Source organism: Bos grunniens, chromosome 18 (assembly GCF_055505025.1).
Source record: "Bos grunniens cultivar Pamir isolate PY7600 chromosome 18, Bosgru_T2T1.0, whole genome shotgun sequence".
Lineage (NCBI taxonomy): Eukaryota > Metazoa > Chordata > Mammalia > Artiodactyla > Bovidae > Bos > Bos grunniens.
In genome coordinates this window covers 26,301,564-26,310,831 of record NC_141182.1, presented here as the reverse complement: position 1 = coordinate 26,310,831, position 9,268 = coordinate 26,301,564, and the positions used below count along the sequence as shown (strand labels likewise).

Sequence of the window (9,268 nt, the reverse complement as noted above, 5' to 3'; positions counted from 1 at the left end):
GCTTTCTTCCACAGCACAGAGTAAAACTGGAAGAATATCAGACAGATTAGCATGGCCCCTGCACAAGGATAAAGTGAGCCTGTGAGCATTACATATTTTTTATAGGATCACCCCACAGATTACAGGCTAATCCAAAGAAGACAATGTATTTTTACAAAGGAAAGAGCTGATGGTCACCACCTACGCAAGTGATCAAACCTAACACACTGTTGACGAGATAACCGGATAGTGTGTGTCTACAGATGCCATGCAGCATGTTGTATGCCGAATCACCTACGAAGTATTCTTGCCAAAACAGTTAACCTGAATCCCATCAAGCCTCTAGATTCAACCTTACAAGAAATATGGAAGTGAGTGAGGTGGGTTTGAGAAAAAGTAAAACGACATTAAGAGGAAACAAGTAGACAGAATCAGAATGTGGAGCCTCCTAAGAGTAAAATAGGGAATCAGGTGCATGGACTGTAAGACAGAAGTTTCTGACCTCAGAAAGAATTAAGATGATGCTTCAAAACCTTTTCAAGTATACAAAGATCTCCCTAGGAATCTTAAGGGCCTGCCTCATCACTCCTCTCAGCTAGACAGTAGTGCTTCTAAGACTTCTAAGAGGATGGTCCAATAGCAGCTGCAACAGGGAACTCAAGGGAAAAAAGAGGCATCTCTTGGTATTCCCTGGTAGTGCAGTAGATAAGAATCTACCTGCCGATGCAGGAGACATGGGTTTGATCCCTGGTCAGAGAAGATTCCACATGCATTGGGTCAATTAAGCACATGTGCCACAATGACTGAGCCCATGCTCTAGAGCGCTGGAGCTCAACTACTAAGCCTGCGTGCCTGGAGCCTGTGTCCTGCACCAAGAGAAGCCATGCACTGCAACACAGAGTAGTCCCTGACCACCGCAGCTGGAGAAAAGTCCATGCCCAGCAGTGAAGACCCGGGGCAACCAAAAATAAATAAACAAATACAATAACATTTTTAAAAAGGCATCTCTCAAAGAGCCTGAACCTGATATCATAACAGGATGAGACTTTGGAGAATGCTTGGAAAAGGGTGTATGTGTATCCTGCATGTGAGAGAAAGCCAGATAGAGATGGTCTTCAAATTACGATGGTTCTACTTCAATATTTTTGACTTTTTACAGTGGTGCAATATGCACTTATCAGGAACTGTTCTTCAAATTTTGAAAGTTGATCTCTTCCTGGCCTTGGTGGTGTGTGGTACGATCCTTCCGTTTGATGATGAGCAATGGCAGCAAGCCCGAAGCTCCCGGACAGCCAGGCGATCATTGGTGGTGAACAATAAATACACCTACAAACAGTCTGTACTCAGACAGCCACTCTGTTTTCACTTTCAGTATTCAATAAATTACACAAGACATTCAGCACTTTATTATAAAGTAGCCTTTGTGTTAGATCAGTTTGCCAAACCATAGAATAATGTAAGTGTTCTGAGCACTTAGGGCTTCCCTGGTGGCTCAGCTGGTAAAGAATCCACCTGCAATGCGGGAGACCTGGGTGCGATCCCTGGGTTGGGAAGATCCCCTGGAGAAGGAAAAAACTGCCCACTCTAGTATTCTGGCCTGGAGAATTCCATGGACTGTATAGAACATGCAGTCTCCAAGAGACGGACACGACTGAGTGACTTTCACTTTCACTTTCTGAGCACTTGTAAGGCAGGCGAGGCTAAGCTACGATGTTGGGTAAGTGTGGTGTATTCAATGCATTTCCAACTTGTGATAGTTTCACTTTATAATGGCTTTATCAGGATGCCACGTCATCGTCAACTGAGGAAGATCTGTCATTTGTGGCCAAAGGCAGGCCTTGGTGGTTTTTAAAACATAGCTTCAAATTCTTTGAAACTGGGTGGGCTATGTGACTACTTCAAAACACAGGGTCTGATGAAAGTGATGCTTATGTGATTTCTGAGGCTAGGTCATAAAAGGATCAAAGTCCTGTTCACCAAAACACTCATTCTCAGAGTCATGAGCCATTACATAAGAAAACTACTCTGAGGCTACCATGTTAGACAGGCTACATGGACATGCTCTGGTGGGCATTCCTAGCTGGGAGGCAGCATTCCAGCCATCACAACCAAGGTGTCAGGTACGAGAGCAAAGCCCTCTTTCGATCCTCCAGCCAGTACATCTGCCAAGTGAATTTCACCACTGACTATTGTCAATGTCATGAAAAACAAAGAATCACTTGACCGAGCCCTGCCTAAATTTGTGAGATATAAAATAGCTGGTTTAAGCCACCAAAGTTAAAAATTTCTTTATATAGACAGCCGGAACATAATGACATTCTCCAAAATGTCAGTGTGGTGGTGCAGTAGATAAGCATAGGTCTGTTGACACAGAGGACCTGAGTTTGATTCCTGGTCTGGGAAGATTCCATATGCCATAGAGTAACTAAATCTGCACGCCACAACTACCAAAGCCTGCACTGCTCTAGGGCCTGCGAGCCACAGCTAATGAGCCCCTGTGATTTCAGCACTGAAATCACATGCGCCAAGAGCCTGTGCTCTGCAAGAGAAACCACCACAATGAGAAGCCCAAGTGCCACACTAGAGAGAAGGCCCCACTCTCTGCAACTAGAGAAAGACCAGGTGCAGCAATGAAGACCTCGCACAGCCAAAAAAAAGTCAATGAAATGGGTGCAGGAGAAGACAGTGTGTCTGTTTAGAGGGTTACAGCAACCAATACAATGTCAGCCTTGATTGGCTCCTGGCTCAAAAAACTCAATGGCAAATACTTTGGGGGCAAGTAGATAATATTTTTAGGAAATTACTGTAAATTTTGTTAGATATGATCAAGGTATTGTGGTTATATAGGAAAGTGTCTTTATTTCTAGGAGATACTTTCTGAAGTAATTATGGATCAAGTGTCATTTTGATCGCAACTTACTTTCCAATGGATCAGCAAAACAATCTTAAACACACATGCACACACAAAGTAAAGATGGCAAAAGGTTAACAATTGTTTGAATCTAGGTACTAAATATATGAGTGTCTGTTATACAATTCTTTTAACTTTTCTGAATGTGAACATTTTTGTAATAAAAAACTGAGAAAAAAAAATCAAGGGAAATTATGAAAACGTTCCCAACTTCGTTAGTCATCAAGGAAATGTAAATTAAACCCCAAATGCAATACCACCCACCAGAATGGCTAAAATGAAAAGGACAGAAAGTGTTGGCAAGACTGTGAAGCAAGTGGAATTCCTTCATAGACCACTGGTGGAAGCATAAATGGTACAACCATTTTGGAAAACTCTTGGCAGTATCTGCTAAAGCCCACGGATATCTACCCTATGATTCAATTACGCCTCTCCCAAAAGAAATCCATATTCATGTTCATCCAAAGATATATGCAGGCACTATTGATAGAGGTCTCCAGCTGAAAACTACCCAAATATACATCCACAGGAGAATGAATAGATAAATATATACACATAAGATGGGATGCTATACACCCACAAGAAGAACAAACCACAGTCACACAGGACAATGTGGATGAATCTCAGAAATATGCCAAGTGAAAGAAGAAATAAATAAAACCAAAGAGTACATGCTGTATGATTCTATTTAAATAAGGTGTATTCTAACATTTTAATAAAGACAACACAAGTCTACAGTAACAGAAGTCAGGATAGCTACCTTTGAAGGTGTAGTGACTGAAAGGGAACTTAAGGGCCCAGGATGTTGGTAATGTTCTCTTTCTCAATCTGGGCGCTGATCACAAGGGTGTGTAAAATTTGAGCAGTTTTCTGTATCCTCGGCCTGTCCCTCTAGAAATGCTGGGTTTCTGGTATTCTCCTCGCTTTTCAAGTTCATTCATGCCTCAATGTCTTTGCCATGCTATTATTCCCTCTGCTGAGATGCCAGTCTACCTGTCTTCCCCTGGCTAGTCTCTACTTCTCCTTTGCATCTCAGATCAGAACTTCTCTCCTGCACAAAGCCTTCTCTAACCTCCAGATTCAGGTCAGTTCCTTTTCCCCTCTGTCCTATAAAGTAGCATCCATTGTAGACAGTTATGCTAATACTTCCTGTATTGCAGTGAAATTCTTTGGCCTCATCTGCTAGACCACAAGCTCCTTGAAAGTCAAGGTTTTATTTATTGACATGACTGGTATTTGGTGACTGTTTGCTAAAACACCTCAACTAAAGCTCCCTCAATATACATGAATGAAATGTGTCATGACTTCTACATTGCTTTAAAAAAAATCTATTTATTTATTTGGCTGCCTTGGGTCTTAGTTGCGGCATGTGTGATCTTTTCGTTGCAGTGCGCTATTTTAGTTGCTCCAAGGCACATGGGATCATAGTTCCCTGACCAGGGATCAAACCAGCATTCCCTGCATTGCAAGGTGAATTCTTGACCACCTGACCATCTGAAGTCCCTCTATATTGTTTTTAAAATACAGCCTGGAGACCTGGATTGAATTTTTTTTTAAGTGATATTATCTAACTGACATATGAAAACAAAATACTCTTCTAATTTTTAGAGAATCATTTTCAGTTTTATAAATTTGATTTTATTTTAAGCAATGTTTCAACTCCTCATCTTAAAATTCAGCAACTATAACAAAAAGATATCCTTTTTTTCACCTATCCAATTGACAAAGATTTTAAAAAATTGGGAAGACACTGTGTTAGATAGTATCCTCCACTTTGGAGGGCAGTTTAGCTACTATCAAAATATAAAGTGAACATGTTTTTAATGTAATAACTTTATTTCTAGAACTTTTTATATAATATCCTACACGTGTATGAAAAGACACGTACAAGGATATTCACTGAAGCCTCGTTCTTCATAGCAAAAGATTAGAATCAACTAAAGGCCAGTGTGAAGAAAGCTGAGCGCCGAAGCATTGTTGCTTTTGAACTGTGGTGTTGGAGAAGACTCTTGAGAGTCCCTTGGACTGCAAGGAGATCCAACCAGTCCATTCTGAAGGAGATCAGCCCTGGGATTTCTTTGGAAGGAATGATGCTAAAGCTGAAACTCCAGTACTTTGGCCACCTCATGCGAAGAGTTGACTCATTGGAAAAGACTCTGATGCTGGGAGGGATTGGGGGCAGGAGAAGGGGACGACAGAGGATGAGATGGCTGGATGACATCACTGACTCGATGGACATGAGTCTGATTGAACTCCGGGAGTTGGTGATGGACAGGGAGGCCTGGCGTGCTGCGATTCATGGGGTCGCAAAGAGTCGGACACGACTGAGCAACTGATCTGATACCAAATTAAACATACAATTACCATCTGACCCAGAAATTGCAATCTTAGGTATTTACCAAGAAAAATGAAAAGTTAATGTCGTGAAAAAAGAAACTTGTACGTGAATGTTCATAACAGCTTTATTCATTCAATGTGGTGGTCCAGTGGTTTAGAATCTACCTGCCAATGGAGGGGACTTAGTTTTGATCCTGATCTGGGAAGATTCCACATGCTATGGAGACACCAAGCCTGTACCTGAGCCTGCACTCTAGGGCCCCAGAAATGAGAAGCCCGCATACCACAACTAGAGGGCGGCCCCTGCTCACCGCAACTAGAGAAGGCCAGAGTGCAGCAATGAAGACCCAGTGCAGCCATAAATAGGTAAATCTGGAAAAAAAAAAAAAGGCAACATGAGGGACTACCCTGGTGACTCAGTGGCTAAGACTCTGCACTCCCAACACAGGAGGCCTGGGTTAAATCACTGGTCAGGGAGCTAGATCCCATATGCTGCACCTAAAGACCCAGCATGGCCAGATTAAAAAAAAAAAAAAAAGAGCAACATGAGAGATCCCTGGAGTAATGGAGCTGTTCTGTATCTTGACTGTGATGTTGGATACACAAACCTACATGTGTGATAAAATTGTATGGAGCTAAATACACATAAAGGAGTATAAGTGAGGAAATCTGAATAAGGCGGATGGAATCTATCGCAGTCAATATCCCGGTTGTGGTTTTATATAACAGTTTTGTAAGATGTTAGCATTCAGGGAAACTGGGTTCAGGGTACACGGATCTCTCTGTATTATTTCTTATCATTGCATATGAACCTACAATTATCCTTAAAAGTTTAATTTAAAAAAGCAAGATGCAGAACAGTGTATGTAGCATGATACTATTTTTGTAAAAAGGATGGCGATCTATAGATATGCTTGTCTTTGCCTATTCATAAAATATGCATATTAGTGAAACTGATAACTGGTTTTCTTAGGAAGGTAAACTAGGAGGCTGAAGGGAGGAGAAGGGAGACTTACTTTCCATCATAAAAACTTTGCATGGCTTGATATTTTAAACCTGTGCATGTGTTACTTTTGCATTAAAAACCTCAAGAAATTTAAAAACAGAGCAAATGTGAAATTTGAATAAATATTTTTTATGTAATGAAAGCAAAGATGAGCACTTATAAGCCATCACTTTATATACCATAAACAAAGATCCTATGCTCCTTTTAGTGGGGAAATGGTGGCTGGGCACATGCCAGCAGCCTGTACCCCCCTCCAGAAGGCCACCTGCACCTCCTAACTTACAAATCCAGGGAGGGTGTGAAGGGAAGGGTGTCACTGCTCCCCACATTCTGACAGGGCACCGTTTTGCAACATTCTGCTGCTGCCTGTGTAGACAGCCCGAGACGCGGCTTCAAGCCACCAGGGCTCAGCCCCAGGGGAGGCTTTTATCTTCCGAAATATCATTACACATCATTTAAAAATTTAAATCAACCCTTAGACCCAGCCACGTAGGTGTTCTTATGTATTAACATGTTGAGTTGGAGGGCGTGCTGAAGATAAAGAAGGCCCACACTTCTGCTGGATCAGAAAATGCCACTCCTGTCCATTCCCATGAAGCTAGTGGGGCTGTTTGACCTTTAGAAACGGAGCCAGTTTATTTAGTTTACCACGATCAATATCGTGTCATGGTTACTGAGCTCTTTTAACTCCCTGGCAGTTGATCATATTTGCCTAGTATCTGTTGATGAAGCCTCTGCTTAGGAGATGCAGATTTTTATTGAGCAAAACAAAAAAATTTAACTGAAGCATCTATAAAAACACACTTTAAAAATCCTGCATCTCACCCTAGCAGTGGACAAAAGACAGTATCACACAGGTGAGATTTAAAATGTGAGATTTAAAGTACAAAAATGTAACTTGTTTCCATGATGAATAGATCAATAACTTTTTTTTTTTAATATCTTTCCCTCCCCCCATCTCCACCCAAAGATCAAAACTGTTTCAGACCTAAAAGATGCTCAAATCTGTCAGCGCTCAGCAGTTGGGAAGCCAATGCAAATAGAACATGACACCTCCCCAAAACCTACTGTTCCTGTTCTTACCAAACAACAAGCCACGTTACAGACCGTGAAAAACATAAGCCTTGTTGGTTACACTGACAGTGATCCCAAAAAAACGTGTTTAATGCCAGAAACTGAGCATTCAGTTTTCTTGCAAGCAATGCAGTGTGAAAAGAAATATATAGAAAAGCGATAACTTTGGCAGCTCACATGTTTAAGAAGTAATGCACAAAAACACAAGGGAAGAAACAGACCTCGGATTTACTGAAAATTCACGATTTTTGTAAAGTTTCTTGTTAATGGAAAACCCTCTCAGCTTTGCAGGAGTTAGATCTTTAAGGCACTTTGGAATTTATGAAAAGAGCAGGCTGAGGCAAAGCCTAAGTGTGGGAGAGTCACCTTCAGGGTCTCCAATGGACATGGATTCTGTCACTGGGACTGGCCACTCCACTGGGGACCTCTGAGAGCCACCTCTCTTTAACTTGCTCAGTCCTTGGAGATTGTGAAGGAAGAGCCACCTTTCATGGAACACCAAAATCTTCACTGGTGATAGTGCCCTTGTCTGCTTCGGCTGACGTCTTAGCTTTCAATACACCAGCCTGGTTCATGTCTAGGATGATCAACTGTCCTGGTTTCTCCAGGGACTGAGGGGTTTTTTGAGACACACGATTTTCAGTGTAAAACTGAATTAGTCCTGGGACTTCCTTGGTGATCCAGTGACTAAGACTCTGCACTCCCAATGAGGGGGGCCCAGGTTCAACCCCTGGTCAGGGAACTAGACCCCATATGCCACAACTAAAGATCCTACGTGCCACAGATAAGACCTGGTGCAGCCAAACAAATAAATAAATGTTTTTTAAAAGAACACTGAGTTAGTCCCAGATTAAAGACTTAAACATAAGACCTGCAACTGTAAAACTTCTACAAGAAAACATAAGGGAAAAGCTTCATGACATTGGATTTGGCAATGACCTCATGGATGTTGTCCATGTCCAGTTATGTCCGACTCTTTGCGACCCAGCGGACTGCAGCACACCAGGTCTCTCTGTCCCTTGCCATTTTGTGGATATGACACCAAAAATCTGGGCCAAAAAAGCCAAAAAAAAAAAAAAGAAGCAAAAAATGGTACTACACCAAACTAAAGAGCTTCAGGACAACACAGCAAAGGAAACAATCAGCAGAATTAAATGGCAATTTCTGGAATGGGAGAAAATATTTGCAGACCTTATGTCTGATAAGGGGCTAATTTTCAAACTATATAAGAAGTCATTCAACTCAATAGCAACAACAACAAAAAAACTGATTAAAAAATGGCAAATGACTTGAGCAGATATTTCTCTAACGAACTCATGTAAGTGGTCAATGGGTACACACAAAGATGCTCAACATCACTAACCATCAGGGAAATGCAAACGAAAATCACAAATGAGCTCTCGCCTCACTCCTATTATCATGGTTATTATCAGAAAAAAAAAGATAACGAGTGTTGGCAAGGATGTGGAGAAACTGGAAATCCTGTGCACTGCAGGTGGGAATACAAAATGGGGCAGCCACTGCAAAACAGTGTGTAGCTTCCTCAAAAAATTAAATATAGAACTACCATATGATCTAGAAATCCCACTTCTGGGGACATATCCAAAAGAACTGAAATCAGGATATTGAAGAGATAATCTGCAGGCCCATGTTCACTGCAGCATTCCTCACTCTATTCAAGATATGGAGACAACCCAAAGGTCCACCAACCGATGAATGGACAGAGAAAATGTGGTGTGTACGCACGATGGAATATCATTCAGTATTAAGGAAATCCTACCATTTGCAACAACACTATGCTAATGAAATAAGTCAGTCACAGAAGGACAACTGCTGCTTCATCCCACTTCCATGAAGTATCTAAAATAGTCAAACGTACAGAAGCAGAAAATAGAAAGGTGGTTGCGAGGGGATGGGGGAGGGGGGCATAGGGACTTGTTCAATGAGTAAACAGTTATACA

General features: G+C 41.6%; 1 pseudogene; it reads left to right on the top strand.

Annotated features, from left to right (window-relative positions):
- On the top strand, positions 1-101 carry LOC147353322 (U6 spliceosomal RNA; annotated as a pseudogene).
- The last annotated feature ends 9,167 nt before the right edge of the window (positions 102-9,268 follow it).